A 22,509-nucleotide genomic window follows, 5' to 3' on the forward strand; every position below is an offset into this window, starting at 1 on the left:
ATAAATGGCCCACCCTGTATATATATTTCCAATTTTCCATATGTGTTTCTCAGGGCCCCCTTTGAAGTTCATTTAGAAACATAAAACAGAATTGTGCCACTTTTCCTTTGTCAACTCTGAATTCATTGGACAGTGCTTCTAAACAGAGCTGAATCTGATTTACTGTTTGTAAATAATATTGTTACTGCACCGTTCTCCTATAGTTTACCACAACAAAGATCCATAGACATCCAGCAACAGTTTGACTGGAAAATTCAGCTTTTCTTCGTTAGACAGTGCCAAAAAAACTCCTGCCATTTCTGCCAAGTTAAGTAGTGCTTTTACAGTACATTTCCTAGTTGTAATTTCATGGCACATTTAATAGTTCTACTCCCATCTGCTAAATTCAAAATTACTCCTGCTTTATAGCATCACTTCATTTATCTCTCACTTCATCACTGGTCTCTATTTGCATTTCTACTGCAGTCAATGTCAATAGTGTTCAGAGTCTCTTAGAATAGAATAGAATAGAATAGAATAGAATAGAATAGAATAGAATAGAATAGAATAGAATAGAATAGAATAGAATAGAATAGAATAGAATAGAACAGAACAGAACAGAACAGAACAGAATAGAATTATCCAATGTTCATAAAAGGTTCCCTGCACTGCTGGCAGATACTGAATAAACCCCTGCTGCGTATGTGAGTGACATGAACATTGCTGGAAATAAATGGAGATTTGTGGACTTTGAAATAAAATAGACACTTGCATGCATTTCCCATGCTGCTCCTGCACATTTGTTTCCACCTCACTGAATAAAACATTATCTCTGTTCTCACAGGATTCTCCTTGCAACAGGCCACTATTCAGTCTGGTTCAGACGGAGGTGACTAGAGTCTGGTTATAAAGAAGAGGTACAGACAGTCAAACACTAATGAGATGGTGTGGCAAAATTTTGCTTACATTGTGAACTGTTTTAGACAGTGTTGATTACTAAAAATGGAATCGAATGACATAATTAATGTGACTGCAGCATAGGACAATCCATCGGGTTTAAATTAGACCTTGGGTTGTGCCGTTGTGACATACTAAACTACAGAGCACAGTAGCCCATGACAAATGTTTACTCGTTCTGGTCCGAGTGTGTCCTCTTGCTTTGGTGATCTGAGTAAATGTGGCTTCTTTGAAGTGGCAGAGCAGGTCTCTGTGACTGTTATTTGTTGTGAGTGGTGTCTCATTACAGAGCTAATGCTGGGGCTCAGAGCCCTCTCATCTGCTGCTGAGGAATTATGCCTGGCTAGTGGACACAAATTACACAACCACACAAACACTTTTGAAGGGGACCATTTTCTGGTCAGTGTTAGAAAGAAAGCAGAGAGAAACTTTTTTTGTCAAGTTCATGTAACTACGACTTTTAATTGAGGCAAAAATTGTAAAAAAAATTTTAATAATATTTATTTAAATACTATTTATTTAATTAATCAGTTGTAAATAATTTAAAAATAAATACGTAATATGCTGATTATTTGATCAAATGGTTCACAATAAATCACAAATATCAATATTTACTAAAAAGGCCCAAAGTTAAAATAAAATGACATTATTTTGAAATGCAAGTAAATCACTGAATAGACATTAGACGTAATCAATATATTGTTTGTCTATCACATTTGCAGGCTTTCAGTCCACACAAGTTGATAAATACATTTATATAAAAAAAAATTTAATTTATAAATGTGTATGGTTACACAAAATTATTATTCATTTTTATAGTCATTATTATAATTGTTTTCAAAGAGATCTCTTAAGCTCACCAAGGCTACATTTATTTGATTAAAAAATACAGTAAAAACAGTAAAATTCGGATATTATTATGATTTAAAATAACTGTTCTCTATTATTCATTTTAATTTTTTTAAATGTAATTAATTCCTGTGATGGCCATTGTCACGACTAGGCACATGAAGTAGACAGACGAACGTAGATTTGGTGCAGACAAGACAGATCATAATTGTGACAGCCAGTCGGTATCTTTGTCTTTTCTTTTTTTTCTTTTTTTTGCTTCAAATCATAGTTTATGATGTTATGATTCACCTCCTGGCTGATTGGCTTGGTTCGTGGCTTATAATGCTTTCTGAAATCCCAATGGGAGAAATGAATGGAAAAAAAAAATTCTTCCGGAACAAATTCCACTGAAAAAGTGGGTGGGCACTAATGCACTCTATTACTCCAGTCTTCAGTGTCACATGTTCCTTCCGAATTCATTCTAATATGCTGATTTTCTGCTCAAGAAACATTTCTCATGATTATCAATGTTGACAGCAGTTGTGCTGATTAATATTGTTGTGGAAATATCATTTATTTTTGTTTAATACATTAACGTTTATTTGACAGGCCTATTACAGTCCTACTCTTCTGGTATATCTTTTTCTTCAGCTGACACATGGTGCAACTTTCTGGCTTTAGTTAAAAAAAAAAGTGAAAACAACATTCAGCATGAGTCATAATATTCTCATCCTTTACATTTCAATCAGCACAAACATCACACACAATCCAGAAGCATTACAGTCAGGCTCCCTGCTGCTCCCTCCACAGAGCTTGAGTTTATTTCACTCAGGTCCTGTGAATGTAGGAGAAAGAGAAGCATGCAGACGGAGAGATGGCAGGTGCTTTTCCTCACCCCCGGCCCTCTCCTGCAGTGTTCTCCTCTTTGAGGATTCCGTCACTTAAAAGAGCAGCTGTCTCATTCCCTTCATGCGCCCCACTCGCAATCCTGCTGCATGATCTAAGTAACAATCTCTGTTGATCATTCTTTATCACCACCACCTTTTAAGCTTTTTTGTTAAGACCTTCCTGCTTTCATTCAGAATTAAATCATATGGGTCTAATTTAGGGTAGTGAACATCCCCCATCCCCATTACCTCTCCTACTCCAAGTGGGTTTTCATTCTAGGAACCTCATTCGAGGAACCACATTCCACACCCGCTCTCATCAGACACGCCAGCTTCCAGTGCCCACTATTCAATTATCCTGGATTTTTAGAAGTAAATAATGAAATCAAATCAGCCAAGAGACAATAAGTGTTCTACCATGGCAAGATTGTGTTTTTACTTAATACATGAAAGTAAAACCAGTACTTTTACTTAATAGGAATGATTCATTTGAATAAAAAAAAATAGAGAAGGTCATTGCAATTTTAAATCTTGGTTTATTTTTGCTCTGAGGTATTTATTTATAATAATTAAAATTATATATATATTATAACATAAATTATAAATACTTTATATATGTATATAATATGATATTGCATATACAGTATGTTTATCTACACAGACAGATATAAACAGTATTTGCAAATGTGAATAAATGGCTGTTCATGCAGTTAGTTTGTCAAATATCTGCAAGACAACCATTGCAAAGCACATTAAACAGACATAAATACACACTTGACTCCCATGAATCTCCTCCACCCATGACTAAATCATGTCAACTGTTATTGATCAGCTTTCATATAGTTTCACAGTGTGACATAAAAGCCAGAGCAACTCTTTCACTTCCCACTCATGGCATTGTTTATTTGATTTTGCATGAGTGAGTTCAAATACAATTAGATTGGAGTCTAGACTGATATACATATTAAGTCTTTAGATGGTCAACTGACTGTGTCGACTCCAAACAAAACATATTTAGCATATCTAATTCAGTTTGATGGGTCTTTTGCTCCACTGTGTGTATTTAATTAGAGCAGGTGCCTCACTGAAATAGTAATGGCATTTCTCTATCAAAAGTTTGCCAGAAAGTTTGATATAGAAAGTAAAAAATAGTGTTACATGGACAAAAACAAAGGAACGGATGTTGCAGTTCCTTGATCATTCTTTCTGTCCCAAAAGTTTTTTTATTTTTTACTTTCATACATAGCACAGATTTTATTCATGATACAAGTGATCAAAACATGGCACTTATCTAGCAATAGTAATATTAATAACCAAAAGTAGTAGTGATAATAATTATAAAAACAACAATAATATACGTGACCCTGGATCATAAAACCAATCACAAGTCGCACAGATATATTTGTGGCAATAGCCAACAATACATTGTATGGGTCAAAATTATTGATTTTTCTTTTATGCCAAAAATCATTAGGACATTAACAAAAGATCATGTTCCATGAAAATATTTTGTACATTTCCTACCATAAATATATAAAACACTTGTTTTTGTGAGTGAATGCAGCACAGTCCCGAACATAAATGGACAACTTTAAAGGCGATTTTCTTTTTTGCACCCTCAGATTCCAGATTTTTTATATTTTCCTATACAAACAAATCAATGGAAAGCTTATTTATTCAGCTTTCAGGTGATGTATAAATCTCAATTTCATAAAAATTACCCACGTGACATCATAGGGTCACATATTAACAATGTGTATTATTATTTGAATAATATATAATAATATAATAATAATGATGATGATTACTTCAATCATAATAAATCAGTAAATATTTTTAATGTTGTGTTTTTTGATAATTTAATACTAACAGCAGCAATATTAGGTTTCTACTACTACTACTACTATAATAATAATAATAATAATAATTAAAGCTGCAAGCAACATTTATCGGGGTTCAAGCAGTTAAGGCCTTTAAGCACAAAAGCATCAAAAGACATCAAGTTTTATTTAGCAAGCATTTAACCACTGACATCATAAATGGAAAAGACCATGTTTTAGCATGATTTACCATAGTTTTTCATGATTTATCATGGTTTACCATGATTTACCCTGTTCTAGCATAGTTTACCATGATTTACCATGTTCTAGTATGATTTACCAAGATATATACCCCGTTCTAGAATGATTTACCAGGATTCTAGCATGATTTACCTTGATACACCACATTCTAGTATTATTTACTATGATTTACCATGTTTCCAGTGTGATTTACCATGATTTACCACATAACTAGCAATTATGTGAAGTGTCAGTGCAAATGAAGTGATAAACACTGACAAAATATGATTGCGTTTTACAAATCCTTACAATTACAATAGGGTTTCAGCATTTCATGCTTGAACTCCTAATTATTATTATTATTATTATTATTAAAAAGGTAAATATAAGTACATGAGTAACTGAACATAAAAAACAACCAGACAATCCGACAAAGCCAAATTAGCCATTTGTCCAACCAATAGCAGACACAGGGAGTGAGAAACCAGTTTCAAAATAGTTGTGTTTTTAGTAGCACAGAAATCACACACTTAAAATCTGTTTTTAAAGGCCTTCTCACATTCCATTGGTTGTTGTTAAAGTCTGCCATTTGAACCACTCCCTAGTGAAGACTCATCAGTCATTCTTTATACACACACATGCTTGAGACATGGCAGCAATTAATGTCGTCTCCTGTTTTCAGTGAATCATTGGTGAGTTGTGGACCTATGGGGTCCAGTCAGGACTCAGACTCAGTGCTGTTGGCCTGCAGTATTGGCATTGTGAGAGCTCCTGAATAGGGCCATCTGCCCGGTGCCTGCTGATGGCTGTCTTGGCTGGTTGTTCTTGAACAATAAGGACATGAGGACTGGCTTTGTGGCCAGGCGTCAGACTGGACAATAGGGGAGAGAAGAGGAATAGAGGCAAGCAGAGCCCCGGTCTGCAGGCACACTCTGTAAACACTCATTCTAATAAGCCCCTCATAGACAGATTATCACGGCAGGCGGGAACAATGTCAACAATGCTAATTATCCCAAGATGTATGCACCAAGCATTCACAGTTGTCTTCCTGGAGACATACGTACATACAGCACACATAGAAGGAGCGCAAACGATCTCTATCTAATTATTATTACTCCCACATTAATGGATGCCATGAATTTGCACAGATGCAAAACACAATGATAATTGATCAGTCATAGAACAATTGTTTGTTGATCTTATGGTGGACTTATTCAGATTCTATTGTCTTTTACACCTGGTTTTAACATCCGGTTTGGGAAATCCAAACACAAGTGGTAGAAAACAGGGTTCAAAATGGACCACTCAAATTACATTTGGAGGTCAGCAAAAATGCTTACGCCCACATTATATTTATAGTTTAAATGCTTTTAAATGAACACATGCATCCAAAATACAGTTAATATAGAAGCTCACAATGAATGTAAAAGTATATTCTGAAGAACACATTGATTGTGTGTATATACAATAATGCGCAGACTTTTTTTTCTTTTATATTTTTCTCTTTTTTGCACTCTATGAGCATACAATATATATAAAAAGTCAGGTAGTGACTGATGTACTCATGAAATCAGAGACCCTCCCCTCAAAATCTGATGACACATTTGACATGCATTATTACCAAATGTAAACGGGTAGATTTTAATATTGAATTAAAGCTGCAAGCAGCGATGAAAGGGCCCTCGCACCCGTGCCATCGTCACTCGTTGGCTTTAGGAAGACAGAGCATGGTTGGGCAATGTGCATTTAAGGAGGTATACAGTATATAGTAGTTGCTAGCATGTTTAGTATGTTTTTAGCATGCTTAGTACACAATAGGTATGTGGTTAGTACTGCATTACTGTGTTAACCAGTTCAGTTTCTGTTGGCAGTAGGTGGGGTTATATATCTGAATATTGCTTTGTAGATGTGTTCAGTGCAGGACTTTTATCAAGTATGTGAAGTTTGGGGCAGATTGGATATTGTATGTTTGAGTTACAGCAAATTCATATTTAATTGTAGTAATAGTATGGTTTAGTACTTATAGTGTTTACTAGTATGTTTTAGCATGTTTCTAGTATGTTGGTAGGATGTTAAGCACCTACTGGCATTTTTTTTTATATGTTATTAGGAGTCCACAACAGTGTTTAACATGTCACTTCCTGTTGCCAGCAGGTGGCGCATTGACTGTAACTGAATATGAGCATTGTCATGTGTTCAAGACAGAACGCTTATCAAAAGTGTGAAGTTTGGCGCAGATTGGACATTGCCTTCTTGAGTAACAACAACATCCTGTTTCATTATATTAGCATGCTTTAGCACTTAGCTTAGTATTGCTAGCATGTTTTAACATGTTTCTAGCATGTTTAGAAGTCAATGGTATTTTTAACATGTTGCTAGAACGGCATCAACGTGTTAAACATGACACTTCCTGTTACCAGTAGGTGGCACTATTACTATAACTGAATATTCTCATGTAGATGTGTTCAGGCCATGACTCTTATCAAACGTGTGAAGTTTGGGGCAGACTGGACATTCCGTGCCTGTGTTACAGCAAATTCCTATTTAATTGCAGTATTAGCATGCTTTAGCACTAAGCTAAGTGTTTGCTAGCATTTTTTAACATGTTTCTAGTATGTTGTTAGCATGTTTAGCACATGCTGGAACTTTTTTATATGTTATTAGGAGTCCACAACAGTGTTTAACATGTCACTTCCTGTTGCCAGCAGGTGGCGCTATGACTGTAACTGAATATGAGCATGGTCATGTGTTCAGGACAGAACGCTTATCAAAAGAGTGAAGTTTGGCGCAGATTGGACATTGCCTTCTTGAGTAACAACAACATCCTGTTTCATTGAATTAACATGCTTTAGCACTTAGCTAAGTTTTGCTAGCATGTTTTAACATGTTTCTAGCATGTTTAGAAGTCAATGGCATTTTTAACATGTTGCTAGAACGGCATCAACGTGTTAAACATGACACTTCCTGTTACCAGTAGGTGGCGCTATTACTATAACTGAATATTCTCATGTAGATGTGTTCAGGCCATGACTCTTATCAAACGTGTGACGTTTGGGGCAGACTGGACATTCCGTGCCTGTGTTTCAGCAAATTCCTATTTAATTGCAGTATTAGCATGCTTAAGCACTAAGCTAAGTGTTTGCTAGCATGTTTTAACATGTTTCTAGTATGTTGTTAGCATGTTTAGCACATGCTGGAACTTTTTTATATGTTATTAGGAGTCCACAACAGTGTTTAACATGTCACTTCCTGTTGCCAGCAGGTGGCGCTATGACTGTAACTGAATATGAGCATGGTCATGTGTCCAGGACAGAACGCTTATCAAAAGTGTGAAGTTTGGCGCAGATTGGACATTGCCTTCTTGAGTAACAACAACATCCTGTTTCATTGAATTAGCATGCTTTAGCACTTAGCTAAGTATTGCTAGCATGTTTTAACATGTTTCTAGCATGTTTAGAAGTCAATGGCATTTTTAACATGTTGCTAGAATGGCATCAACGTGTTAAACATGACACTTCCTGTTACCAGTAGGTGGCGCTATTACTATAACTGAATATTCTCATGTAGATGTGTTCAGGACAGAACGATTATCAAAAGTGTGAAGTTTGGGGCAGATTGGACATTCCATGCCTGAGTTACAGCAAATTCCTATTTAATTGCAAAAATAGCATGCTTTAGCACTTAGCTAAGAGTTTGCTAGCATGTTTTAGCATGCTTCTAGTATGTTGTTAGCATGTTTAGCACTTGCTGGCACTTTTTTATATGTTATTAGGAGTCCATAACAGTGTTAAACATGTCACTTCCTGTTGCCAGCAGGTGGCGCTATGACTATAACTGAATATGAGCATGGTCATGTGTTCAGGACAGAACGCTTATCAAACGTGTGAAGTTCGGGGCAGATTGGACATTCCATGCCTGAGTTACAGCAACTTCCTGTTTCATGGCGAAACATCGAAATTTGTCAGGCCGCCGAGGACCCGCCCTTCGACGAAAACTCAAGATCTTCGCAATTTAACGTCGCAAAGGCCTTAAGATTACACTCACCAAATTTGAAGATGATCAGATTAAAACTGTAGGAGGAGTTCGTTAAAGTACGAGGCATGAAAATGGCAAAAACTGCACAAAAATCTGAGAGGAAGTTCAAAATGGCTGACTTCCTGTTGTGTTTAGGGCTATGCTCCAAGAGACTTTTTTGTAGGTATTAGGTGATTACATGTATGTACCGAATTTCGTGCACGTACGTGGAACGTTGCGGGAGGCGCACTCCGTTGAACTTTTATAGGTGGCGCTATCGAGCCATTTTGCCCCGTCCAATTCTGAAACCTATATCAGATGTAAATTTTCGCCAGTTCTGACGCGTGTGCAAAGTTTTGTGAGTTTTCGAGCATGTTTAGGCCCTCAAAAATGCAATTAAATGCGGAGAAGAATAATAATAATAAACAGAGCAATTCCAAGAGGGTCCTCACACCATCGGTGCTCGGGCCCTAACTATTATATTACATAACATGTTAACTATTCTAATGATATAGATACTACCATTTGAAAGTTTGGGGTCAGTAATTAAAAAAAAAAAAAATTTCTAATTGTATTCATCAAGGTTCTATTAAATTAAAGTGACAGTAAAGACATAATGTTACAAAATATTTATAGTTCAAACAATTCTGTTCTTTTGGACTTGAAGTGAAGAAGAGTGAATCCTGAAAAAAAAGGTATTCTGGTTTTCACAAAAATACTAAGCAGCACAACTGTTTTCAACATTAATAATAATAAGAAATGTTTCTTGAGTACCAAATCAGTATTAGAATGATTTCTGAAGGATCATGTGACACTGAAGACTGAAAAGTAGTGATGCTGAAAATCCAGCTTCGCCATCACAGGAATAAATTACATTTTAAAATAGAAAACATTTATTTTAAATTGTAATATTTTTTCAATATATTTCTGTTTTTAACTGCATTTTGATCAAATAAATTTAGCCTTGGGGAATATAAAGAGACTTCTTTCAAAAACTTTCAAAAACTTTAAATCTTACCAGTCCCAAACTTTTAAATAGTGAATATATAATGTCATATATAAGATATAAAATATATAAAAGAGCAGTACTTCAGAGAGCATGTCTTCTAAAATCTGCTGAGAATTTGCTTTATAATCACGTATATCTATCCTATGGTTCAGGGGGTACTGGGACAGGAGGGTCATCTGCCTGATCTACTTGCTGGCTATGGCTGTTTGAATTATAAATGTGTAAGAAATACATTTTTCATCAGTCTCTTAGCATGAGCCGTAGGCAGCAGGGGAGGAGTCATAGTCATGTGACACTGGGTGACTGTGATTGACTCATCTCTAATAGATGTGGTTGTTTTGGCTTCTACTGAGGTGGGGTTTGGATTTGAAACCATTTGGAACAAAGAGAACTTTATACATGACATATTGTAGAGCTGCAAAATTAGTGGTTTCCACAGTTAACTAATTATGAAAAGTCAAACCATTTACACTTCAATGATTTTAATTGGTTATGTTGATTATAATATAATGCAAAGATTATAATTTTTTGAAGCTATTTGCTTTATTCAATTGATTTACTGATAAAACAGCAATATAATCATTCAGGGACACAGTTCTCAGCTTGTTTTGGATGTGTAGGCTGCGTAAAGAATATGGCATGCAGTTGCCCCACACAAAATAAGATTTTTTATATTTTATAATTAAGTATCAGGGGAATACAAAGTTCAAAGTTCTGTCATGAAACTCTAGATGGCACATGTTGATAGGTCCTTAACTCTATATGCTTGCAATCACATCATTCTCTTTAGGGCACAGCTGATTGGTTCCTGCTGTATCAGTAGCCAATGAGCTCGCTGCTCAACCTTCAAATACTTGGTCAGCATTTGCTGTAGCAGTTGCAGCGCGCTTTCAGAAACCCTCCACCTTCCCCAGCTCCACCTGTATAGATCTGCTATGGGTAATTCATGTATACTATATTGTACAGCAGCAGCGTGTCTTACTTGCTTACAGCAGAATGTCGTGTATGTATTGGCAGTAGCAAGTCTAATACTTGATCTGCAGCAGCAATACCCAACAGCAGCAGCAGTAGCGTAGAATATCTATTCCTCCAAGACCAAACATATCAACATTGTCATATTCCCATGCCAAACACTCCAAGAGTTGCCATGACGGAATCATAATTTTCATCATAGTCGTGCAACCCTAAAATTATGTAGGTAGTTGTGCTGGTTTAAGGAGACAATTGCCAGCGTACAAATCCTGTAGTAAATTGTAAATAAATCCCATTTGTTCCTCTCTTGGGGGTCGTCCCTCACAGCCACCATGGGTCTTGGGTCTGGCGGTCTGGCAGTCTGGCTGTAGATCAGACTGTCACTGACCCACCACAACCATTTTTCACACACTTAATACTAATAATATTTCATTACATTTATATAGTGCTTTTCTCGGCACTCAAAGCGCTTTAGAAGGGGGAATCTCCTCAACCACCACCAATGTGTGGCATCCACCTGGATCATGCGATGGCAGCCATATTGCACCAGAACGCGCACCACACACCAGCTTAATGGTGGAGGAGAGACAGAATGATGAAGCCAATTAGTATATGGGGATGATTAGTAGGCCATGATGGACAGAGGCCACTGGGCAAATTTGGCCAGGATGCCTGGGGTTATACCCCTACTCTTTCGAAAGACATCCTGGGATTTTTTGTGACCACAGAGAGTCAGGACCTCGGTTTAACGTCTCATCCGAAGGACGGTGCTCTTTGACAGTATAGTGTCCACATCACAATACTGGGGCCTTAGGACCCACACAGACCACAGGGTGAGCCGCACACATAATTTGCAAGCACCTTGTTCTCCAGTTGCTAATAGCCAGAACCACATCAAGTACAATTAGGATGATTGAAGGAAGGCAATAGTCTCTTGTCTGGCATTTCAGTTTAATTAATTCCATTGTTTAATCAAGCACACAATTTAATCTTCGGACTTCAGTTGTACTTTTAATGGAAAGTGGAGGTCCAGAACGTCCGTACGCTTTGGAACAGTGAATCTCTTTGATTAGATCATGATTACAGCCCATCGAACACTAAAAAATATATTACGGCAACAAAACAAACTTAAATGGCACTTTGTAAACAGCATGAATGTTCAGTCTCCTTTGGCTGTTGACTGTGTTGTCATTATGTTGTCAAGCTGCCAGGGTGAAAATGCACTTAACCCTTTAATGGTATGTAAGTGAGCGAGATGTGTATACCCAGAATAGACATAAACCTCCGAAGTATAGTGCCGCTTGCTCTCATTGAGATTCTAATTATTGCCATTTGCTGAAATGATCATGATCTGACCAATGCCTATGTGCCTTTTTGCCTCTTCTGTCCATTAAAGCCCTTTTCTCTGTATATAGGACAGCCCTTATCCCAGTGTGATTTGCAGACAGCAGTGCGGAGGTATGGCAGTGTAACTGTGGTAAAGGCAGCTGTTTCTCAGCTGGAGTGGGTCTCCCACTGTGGAGCGCTGGAGGAGGCCTGAGAGGCAGGCAGCAGCGGCTCAGTGCGAAGCTGGCTGACTAGGAAACGTTCAATAAAAAGGCCTGTCAGTATCCACTTCAAGAGCCTAACTTAGATGAATGCCACAGTGTGTGAAAGGATGTAAAATGTATAATTTTGTAAATTCATTCCACCCACACATACCGACTTTATTTGTGCTTTTTAAACTTACAAACAAATAAATGCGAGTGCAAAAACGAATGACATGATAAGTAAAATGTCAGTTAGTAAAATCTGATTTTCAAGTTATTGTAATTGTATTTTGGCCAGCTCGTGTGCGTGCGTGTGTGTGTGTGTGTGTGTGTGTGCTTGTTGTGCTTGGGACTGCACTGACTCACGTGGACTCCTCACCGCTGGGACTAAATTGAGGTCCCCATGAGGAAACAAGCTTATAAATCATACAGAATGAGTTTTTTGGAAAATTTTAAAATGCAGTAAGCTTTGTGTGATGGGTAGGTTTAGGGGTCAGGTTAGTGTAAGGGGACAGAATATACAGTTTGGAACCAGTGAACAGCTAACCAGACGTGTGCGTGTGTGTGTTATGCCCTAGCCTAGACAGGTTTCTCCATAATTGCTTTTGATTAAAATGTCAGTAAAATAACAGATTAGTAATATAGTTACTCCAGTCTTCACAGTGCTCTCGCTAAAATACATTAATTCTCAGAAGCCATTTTCTCTAGTGCACCATACCTGACACTCGGAAGAAACGTTATACGTCTCTGGATTCAGACACAAACACAGAGGATTGGCAGATGCTTTATGGCATGGGAAATGAAATTGTACTGGCATGTAAAATGAAAGAGGGAAATAATTTTAGTTTTCGTAGCTGCTGACCTAGATACGTTCTTATTTTTGACATCTGAGGAAGTTTGTGAATAGGCAACAAGATTAGCCTCTGAGAAGTTTTGCCATAGAGAAAGAGCACCACCTTGTGGTCAAAATTAATTTGTTCCTTTTATAAATTGTGAAATGTTTATGTAGTGTAATTAGATGCTGGGGGCATCATACCATTGTCAGAATTTTTTTTTATGAAAACCAAACTATGTGTTTAAACTTGGGGATTGATGAGCTGTCTGCGCTAGTTTGTCTGAATGTGTCTTTGGCATGTGTGAGCATATTTCTTTCTACACCACTGTCCATCTGTTTTTATCATAGCTGTCGTGTCCTGTTTTACATCATCTTTTGCTTGTCGGGATAATAATTATGCCCTGATGATTTATTGAGGTAAATCTTCCTGTCACATTCACACTTCCCTGAGGGTCTCTGCAGTAACAAAACAGACACCATCCAAAATCCACACAGGTGATAACATCCCAATGTGCACATCAACCAAAACAGAGAGCTGCTCTCCATTTTTTTCTTCAATGTTCCTCATTAAAAAAGTTGTAAACATAAAATCAGCTGTAGCCGACTCGTGGAAAATGCTCATGTACTGTACATTCGATGAAGATGAAGTCATATCAGTAGCCTTATAAAAAAAAAATGCATTAATTAAATATTAAATAATAAATGAACCATGATTCACTCATATTGTCATAAACAATGTCATATTGTGTAGCAGGGAGGTATGCAAATTTAAATTTAGGGACACTGTACATTTCTAAATGCACCTTTGAATTCTCTTCTGTACAAAAATATGTTTTTGTAGAGATGGTTGTGAGGATTTTAATTGGGGATAAAGCTGCAGGTCACCTGCAGGATATTATTGAAGAAAAAGAGAACAAAGCAAAGTAAACATAGTCTGTTTTTTTGCCTTTAGCTTAGACCTTGAACGTTGAAGCCCTCCAAAGCCCAAAACACAGCTTAGAGCCAAGCTCTTCTGCTGCTTATTAATATAAACAGATGTAAGAAAGAAATATAAAACAGGTCAAATAGCTATTTGAGCGTGTCTTCCCGAACAGTCATATTTTTTAGAAGTAACTTTAAAGAGGTAAAAAAAAATGTAGGCCATGAAGCAGATCAAAACATGAAACTGGCCCATGTGTCCTTTAGGCAGATCAGAATGTGCTGGAGAAGCACTAATTGAGCAAAATAATACAATTAAGGCTAAATCCTTCATTAACAAGGTGTTCAAGGTTGCTTACTCTGTGCAGAATTAACTCCTGGCTGGAGACCACCATCATGCTGATTTAAAAGGAGCAGCATGTTAACAAGCAATCAATTAAGCCCCTCAAAATGTGTGTGTGTGTGTGTGTGTGTGTGTGTGTGTGTGTGTGTGTGTGTGTGTGTGTGTGTGTGTGTGTGTGTGTGTGTGTGTGTGTGTGTGTTTGGAGGGGGAATGATGAAGGGTTAATGCATTTAAATGTATTACAACCCACTGGGATGCCAATGCAGAGGCGGGATGCAGGGTGGGCGCAATAGAATTCACAGATTTGTTGCCTCCGTGACCGTATAGATGTTTCCATTTAGCTAACCTCGCCTGTTTATTCATTACACAGAACATCCAGTTCTGCCTAGAGGTTTTTAAATAAAGCTTGAGTATCATGTTGGCTTGTTGAATTTGACTTAAAGCTACAGTGTGTCATTTTTTAAGTTGATTCTTAGCAAAAAACACTTTGTTCTTTCAAAATGACATTTGCTCATTAATTTGTAATTACTTCTACCAACTAATCAAGTATTCTCGTAAGCGTAGAATCTGCCATTTAGAATACATACGAGCGAGTCGCTCGAATGGCGGAAGCCATTTTGCGCCTCCATCTTGAAAATACATTAGCCAAAGAGGGACATACCTGCAAATTAAATCTTCGCCTTTCGCATTTTTACACTCAGTGGCACCGTGACGAATGCAAGGGGGAGATTACTCATAATACGGCCACCGTAGGAGTTAAAACACCCTCAGAATGGGAGGGGCTAGAAGTAATATTCAGTTAGTAGTGGTAGTCATATACAATTTCACCGCTAGATGGGAGAAAATCCTACACGGTGTAGCTTTAAAATTAGCTGTATTTGATTGTATTGTTTGTTCAGCCTAGGTTTTTATTTTAATCCAGCAGGTGTCACCCTGCAGCGTTTGCTAAACAGAGTTGAGGCCTCCCAGTTCAAGTGTTATTTCACCCAAAAAGATATTTGGAAAAATTTCTGGGGTTTTTTTCACCAAAATATCTGCTTTTACAGGTTGACATGAGGGTGAATAAAAGATGAATTGTATTTTTCGTGCAAACTGTCCCTTTACATTTCTTTCTGGGTCCGGGGCCCACTAGGAGGCCTTAAGGGATAGTTCACTTTGAAATTAATTTTTGGTATGTTTTAGCTTACCTCAAGGGCATCCAAGATGTAGGTGTCTTTTTTTCTGCAGTAGTTTCAATTTTGATATTTTTAGGTCAAACCGTTCTTGTCTGTCAGTCATATAATGCAGGTCTATGGTCACTGTCTCAAAACACAAGCACAGAGTCCAAATTAAAACAATTCCCCATCGTCCAAATTAAACAATTCCCCATCGTAAGTACACATTGATGGCCTAAGACACGAAACGAGCGGTTTGTGTGAGAAAACGAACAGTATTTATATCTTATACACAGCCATGTCCGAGTGATCTGATCTGACGTGTACGCAGACTGGTGCATAGATATATATACACACTAGATGACGCCTTGTCTACGGCAGTTCATTGGAACGAATGTCTTTAAGGCGACATCTAGTGTATATATCTATGCACCAGTCTGCGTACACGTCAGATCAGATCACTCGGACATGGCTGTGTATAAGATATAAATACTGTTCGTTTTCTCACACAAACCGCTCGTTTCGTGTCTTAGGCCATCAATGTGTACTTACGATGGGGAATTGTTTAATTTGGACGACGGGGAATTGTTTTAATTTGGACTCTGTGCATGCTCTTTGAGACAGTGACCATGGACCTGCATTATATGACTGACAGACAAGAACGGTTTGACCTAAAAATATAAAAATTGAAACTACTGTGGAAAAAAAGACACCTACATCTTGGATGCCCTTGAGGTAAGCTAAAACATACCAAACATTAATTTCAAAGTGAACTATCCCTTTAGCAAACTTCTAAAGCCGGGTGTACACTGTACGATTTATAATAGTCCTTAACGACTATTGCTTGTCAGACTGTACGAACAGGATCCCCACTATAATCCATGTCACATCTCAGATGTCTTTAATGTCAGACTGTACGGCAGTCAAGAATGAATGCACACATGAAGACTTGTCCGGACTTTTACATCATAAATTCGTGACATGTTCAGTGACTGTGCAAACAGTAACTAGCAAACAAATACATTTCTAGCATTATTTTTGATCATTTTTTTTTTCATTTAAAAAAAAAAAAAAAAAAAAAAAAAATTGTATTTGATAGTTTTTGATTTGATAGTTGTCATAGAAGTCAAACTGCAGGATGGCGCCTCAAAATTTCTGACACTGCCAGAATGTTGTTGGAGGTAAAATTTGATCGCAATGCTCATTAATCGGCTGTCGGTAAACATCCGACTTCAGATTTTGGCACCGGATCAGAGGAATCTTTTAGGATTCTCCAAATTTGACAGGCAAATCGTGGCCAAAATCAAACAGTGTAGGCTAAACCTGGCTTAAGGTGGCCTCAAGATGACTTATAAGGATTTAAAATAAAGACAAAATACGCATTAAAATATGCAAAAACGACTGAAATTCACCCCCTCTACAACTCATTTTTTTCTTTGAAGAATTTGAATTTGAAATGAATATACATATTGTTATGTCAAACTCCAGATGTTATCAGGTAGAAATTGTGAGTAAAAACTATTTTTAAAAACCCTTATCCTTATTCCTTATCCAGTAAATCAACAAAAAAAAAAAAAGGTCATGGTTATGGACAACAACAACATTTTTGCCTCTGAGTCACTGCTTTAGTGAATTATCGCATTAGTTTTGAGGAACATTTTTCTAATGTGATGTGATTGATTGATTAATTGTCACAAACACAATTTGAAATTTGGAGCACTTGTGATAATAAGGAGGAATGACATTTGGTAGATAGGGTTTAGGTTAATGACTCTGGTCAGGACTCTTCTTCCGCAATTCATCATTTTAATGGTTTCTCTGTAGCTAGTTATGCACATATCCATTATGAGTGGACACATTAATAAATAACAATGAATTCAGCTTTGTGTGTGAAGGTAAAATTACTAGATAAAATTGTGAATAGTGGGTTAAAAGACACTGAAAGTCACTGAACCAACAATGGGAGGAGTTTTTCTTTTGGTTTATCACAATTATCTTGCAGAAGCTGTTTAGAAGATTTGGTTTCTGCTGATCATAAAACCCATTTTGAAGCCTGAGACCCTCCCAACAGGCACACAACCTCATAGAATGTTGATATTTGGTTAAATTTAAGTTGCAACATCTGTTTGACATCATAATGGTGACGTCCACACAACATCAAATTCTAACGTACGTGTTGACGCTCTGTTCTTCTAACATGGGCTTTTCTGAGCACACATTCACTTAAAGGCCTCTCAAACAGCGCCTGGTTACTGGACTAAGTTATCTTTAGAGTTTTATTTGGTTAATACTGTCAAATACACACAAGGTTTACATAAACACAGTTGATTATGTCTAAAGTGAAAGCAAATATTTGAGAGAAAATTGGGTGCGTGTCATATGCGTGTATATTAGATGCGTGCCGGTCTTAAAGTGACCGTAGCCTAATAGTAAACATGCTGCCGCTTGTCCTCAAAGGGATAGTTCACCCAAAAATGAAAATTCTGTCCTTATTTACTTGCTTTAATGTTGTTCCAAACCTGTATTAATTTCTTTCTTGTGCTGAACACAAAAGAAGATATTTTGAAGAATGTGGCGACCAGTTGCTGGTCCCCATTGACTTTCATAGTAGGAAAATATACTATGGAAGTCACTGGGGACCAGCAACTGTTTGGTTAACCACATTCTTCAAAATAACTTTTATTTTCAACAGAAGAAATAAACTTATCTGTGATTAAAACAACTTGAGTGAATAAATAATGACAATCCTTTTTGGGGGAACAAAATGTTTTTTTAATGTTAATAAAACAATAAAAAACAAAGAGAAAATCACTCACTGCTCTTATAACTTTAATAGTAGCTTTAATAAGTATCAATGTATAATTTATTCAGTGAAGTCTATGTAGTGTTTTATTTTTATATTTGTTCATTTAATTTCTTTCTTGAATGCTTCTGTTAAATACAGTCTATATAAAAAAAATATAATGCTCAGTCACTTGCAAAATAGTAAAACCAACGTGCAAAAGAATCGTGATTCTCGTGAAAAAATGTCACGGTGTGCCAGTGCTCCTGTGCCGGTGTCCATGCTGGTGTCCGTGTCGGTGTCCATGCCAGTGTGTATGTGCCGGTGTGTCTGTGCCGGTGTCCGTGTCGGTGTGTTCGTACCGGTGCCCGTGCTGGTGTGTCCGTGTCGGTGCTTGTGCCGGTGTCCGTGTCAGTGTGTCCGTGCCGGTGTGTCTGTGTGTCCGTGACGGTGTCGGTGTCCTACTGGTGCCCATGCCGGTGTGTCCATGTCAGTGTGTCTGTGCTTGTGCCGGTGTCCGTGTCGGTGTGTCCGTGCCGGTGTGTCCATGCCAGTGTCCGTGTCGGTGTGTCCGTGCCGATGTGTCCGTGCCGATGTGTCCGTGCCGGTGTGCCCATCCGTGTCGTGTTGGTGTCCGTGCCAGTGTCCGTGTGCCCGTGTCTGTCCTGGTGTCCGTGCCATTGTGCCCGTGCCAGTGTTTGTGTCGGTGTACCCATGGCGGTGTATCCGTGCCGGTGTGCCCGTGCCGGTGTGTCCCATGTTGGTGTGCCCGTGTCTGTACTGGTGTCCGTGCCGGTGTTTGTGTCGGTGTACCCACGCCGGTGTATCCATGACGGTGTGCCCGTGCCGGTGTGTCCCATGTCGGTGTGCCCGTGTCTGTCCTGGTGTCCGTACCATTGTGCCCGTGCTGGTGTTTGTGTTGGTGTACCCATGCCGGTGTATCCGTGCCGGTGTGCCCGTACCGTTGTGCCCGTACCGGTGTTTGTGTTGGTGTACCCATGCTGGTGTATCCGTACCGGTGTGCCCGTGCCGGTGTGCCCGTGCTGGTGTGCCCGTGCCGCTGTCCGTGTCGGTGTGAACGTGTCGGTGTGTCCGTGTCCGTGCCGGTGTGTCCGTGCCGGTGTGTCTGTGTCCTTGCCGGTGTTCTTGTCGGTGTGTCATGAAAAGACATGAGGGTGAGTAAAAGATAACAGAAATTTCATCCTATGAGTATGATATCTTGAGTAAATTTAACGATCTCATCAAGTACATTTGTAAGACATTTCACACACTTGTGATAGAAAAACAGTGTAAACCGCTGCAATAAATACAAATATTAGCTGGCTGGTTTTATTTTGATGTACTAATTGGCATTTTTATAGGTACAAAATTGGTACAACTGTGTTTACCTTATGAGACATTTGGATACAAGCTGAGAGTACTCTGTGTTCATATAAAGTGACGGGACGTGAAGCCGAGTATGGTGTCCATCCCATACTTGAAATTTGTGCTCTGCAATTCACCCTTCCAAGTGCACACACACAGCAGTAAGTATTGAACACACACACTGTGAACACACCCGGAGCAGTGGGAAGCCATTTTTGCTGTGGCGCCCAGGGAGCGATTGGGGGTTTGGTTCCTTGTTGAAGGGCAACAATCTCCGACGTTGGATGTTGACGTCAATATGACGTCATATTGACGTCCGGTGCCTGCTGGGCTTTCATAGGCTCATGCATGCTAGGTAGACCAAGAACAAGAGAACACTTTTGTCAAGGGAACACTATCATCCTGCTGTGCTCTTTGCTCTTTGATTACTTGTTGGCATTCATTTTTAAAGAAGTGAATGCATAAGTGTAGTATCCAGCTACACTTCTTTCTGTTATCTCTACAATCACAGCAATACCCTCCTTCTCAAAGTAGCATCACTAAGACAGACAGTATTTCCCCTTTCAGTTCTTTGTGTCTACACAAAAAGAGTGTGAGAGAAAGAAAGAGAATCAGTGGATCACAAAGAAGTTGAGGCTGGTGTATTATTTCACCCGTGACACTTCAAATGAATGCAGATGGAGGTTGGGTAAAATTACAACAAAGTGTGGGTGTCCCTTTTTTTTTCTCAGGTCTGTGACTGATTTGTGGATAGGATGTGTAACAATGAGCCTGCTAGTCCTGACAGTCTCAATCTTAAAAAAAAAAATTAAAAAAAATTGTTGTCAATGAAAGACTTGCCGTTCAGAGCCATGGCACGATGTAAGTGCACATGCTCAGGCATAGTGCTCCTGTGTGGATGCAGGTCTGGAAGATGGTATCAGACCAAAAAATTTAAATAATAAAACCATTTTCCTTGTTATTTGGTGCTTCCATATTCCAGAAATGTGACAAGGTACCAGCCAGTCAGGCATATCCTTTAGGCCCACATGAAATCTGCACCTGCTGAGGCTCAGAAAGCTCTGCAGATTTCCACAGAATTGGAACGCCTGTTAATCATAAAAATGTATACAAATTCCTGCTCCCATGTCTAATTGTTTATTAAATATTTTGGCAATTTAATAATGCTTTGAATTACCAGTAACAGTGTTGTACTGTTTTAACACATTTTAACATATTAAGACACACGTTAAAATCCTTTCAGCAGATTTCCCCTCAAAAACAAAACTCAGAAAAATCTGTCACAGTACAGACAGATTCCCTAGTTCAGCTTGTGTAAAAATATGCAATAATGGGAAGCAGAAGTGCAGCATGAAGAGAGTGAAAACATTTATCATCCTTCAGCATTTGCTCTTTATTTTACTTTATGCAATTTCTTTAAATGTAATGTGTTGCAAGCGGGTCTTGGTATGAACATGTCATATGTGTCCAGGGCTGGGTTGACGATATCAATTTCAAAAAATGTCTTGATTTTAATCAATCTTCGTTTTAATGAACTGGCTCAGAATGGTCTTTGTTTATGAATTGTCTGCACACTTCTTTGTACCACTCTCAAGGGGATGCTGGGAAAAAATGGAGATGGGTGTGACTGGGTTCCCATGATTCCATTTATTACTTGGTATATAGAAGAGCCTCAGGCATCTACTGCATTCATGAGTTGCTACTCAGTAGACATTATTGATGTCATAAAAGAAGCGTGAGAGCATCAGCCGTCCATCAATATCTCTTTAATACTGCCCGTATTCAACAGTGAGTGGTTCAGCCAAGGAATACCATTGAAATGCTCTCATATGCTCGAGGTCCAGCAAAAAACAAGCACCTGACTCTATCATGTCAACATCATGAAGAATAATTGTACTTCATTACTATTGTTAAGTATTTCGTATTTATTAATTAATTTAATAGGCTAATTAAGAAACTGAATCCTTATTGGGGTGGGCCCTATAACCCAAGTAACCACAAAAAAACAAAATACTAAATTAAATTATGTTTTATTAAAGTTCGGGAGGAGCACGTTCAGATAATTAAACCTAATTAAAGACATGTGGAGCACATTCAGATAATCAAACCTAATTAGACATGAGTGGAGCACACTCTGTTAATCAACCCAATCAACGAGTTAAGAGGTGTATATATATACAGCAAACTTGCCTCTGTTTGTTGACAGTTTAACAGCATCCCTCCACCACCCTATCTCCTCACTTCTAGTCCTAACTACTCTTACAACAACAGGGGTGGGAGTACTCTGGGTTTGGGCAAAAATTCCGAGCTCGGAGCCCTCCCCCCGGACAGCACTCCAAATACGCAATCTTCCTACTCTGTTTAATTGATGTGAGTGTGAAACCAAAATCGCAAACACACTCAGGCAGCAACTGACTTTTGCATGGGCAAGCACTGCTCACTATTTTTCAAATGTCTAATTGTAAGAGAATGTCTTACTAGTTTTTGTGGGTTTTCATGACTGAGTCTAAATGTGCACTTAAAGCAATTTGACAGGTCAGTCTTATGCATTGCATTACAGAAATGCCCTCGTTGCCCTCGTTCATTGACCACTTTTCTCACAACAGGTAACGCAAAACCGAATCTTCAAACTACAGTCACAAACCTCCTGACTCTTTCTGGCAAAATCAAACAAATGCCTCAAAAACTATTTCACTAGTTCTCAAAATCAGAGATGACACGAAACGAGCGGTTTGTGTGAGAAAACGAACAGTATTTATATCGTTTTTACCTCTTGAACACAGCCACGTCCAAGTGATCTGAGAGCGCGGGCGGGTATAGACACATACAATAGAAGTCTCCTTAGCTACGGCAGTTCATTGGAACGAAACCGTA

General features: G+C 38.4%; 1 long non-coding RNA gene across 1 annotated transcript in view; it reads left to right on the top strand.

The window, feature by feature from the left end:
- LOC309482269 overlaps positions 1-22,509 on the top strand; it is a 41,796-nt gene that overhangs the window by 14,234 nt on the left and 5,053 nt on the right. The window contains exon 2 of the long non-coding RNA XR_014200276.1: positions 824-896. This is a non-coding gene — a long non-coding RNA (uncharacterized lncRNA). The remainder of the gene's footprint in view (positions 1-823; positions 897-22,509) is intronic.

This window comes from Leuciscus leuciscus, assembly GCF_965113295.1.
Source record: "Leuciscus leuciscus genome assembly, chromosome: 19".
Lineage (NCBI taxonomy): Eukaryota > Metazoa > Chordata > Actinopteri > Cypriniformes > Leuciscidae > Leuciscus > Leuciscus leuciscus.